Raw genomic sequence first — 402 nt, forward strand, 5'->3', positions numbered from 1 at the left:
TACACACACATACATACATATATATGTATATATATATATATATATACATATATAATATATACATATATATAAAATATATACATACATAGAGAGACAGAGAGATATTTACTGAAAACATTTAAATCATAACATTAAAAGGCCAAAACAACGTAATTTTCTTTGAAAACATTGAATGACATTCCATCCCAAGTACTTACCAAAAATCTTAGATTTTTTTAAGGAGCTGAACAAACTTCTTTTTTTTTTGAAATTGCAAATATTATTAATAATAATATTATTTTCTTTTATTTATGTATCAAAAAATTCCATTTTTTTTATCATGTGTTGTGTATGTTTTTTTTTTAATTAAATTTCATCATTTGAGAGTTTGGGTTTTTTTGTTTTGCTCGTGTTTATTATTAT

Source organism: Octopus bimaculoides, chromosome 24 (assembly GCF_001194135.2).
Source record: "Octopus bimaculoides isolate UCB-OBI-ISO-001 chromosome 24, ASM119413v2, whole genome shotgun sequence".
NCBI lineage: Eukaryota > Metazoa > Mollusca > Cephalopoda > Octopoda > Octopodidae > Octopus > Octopus bimaculoides.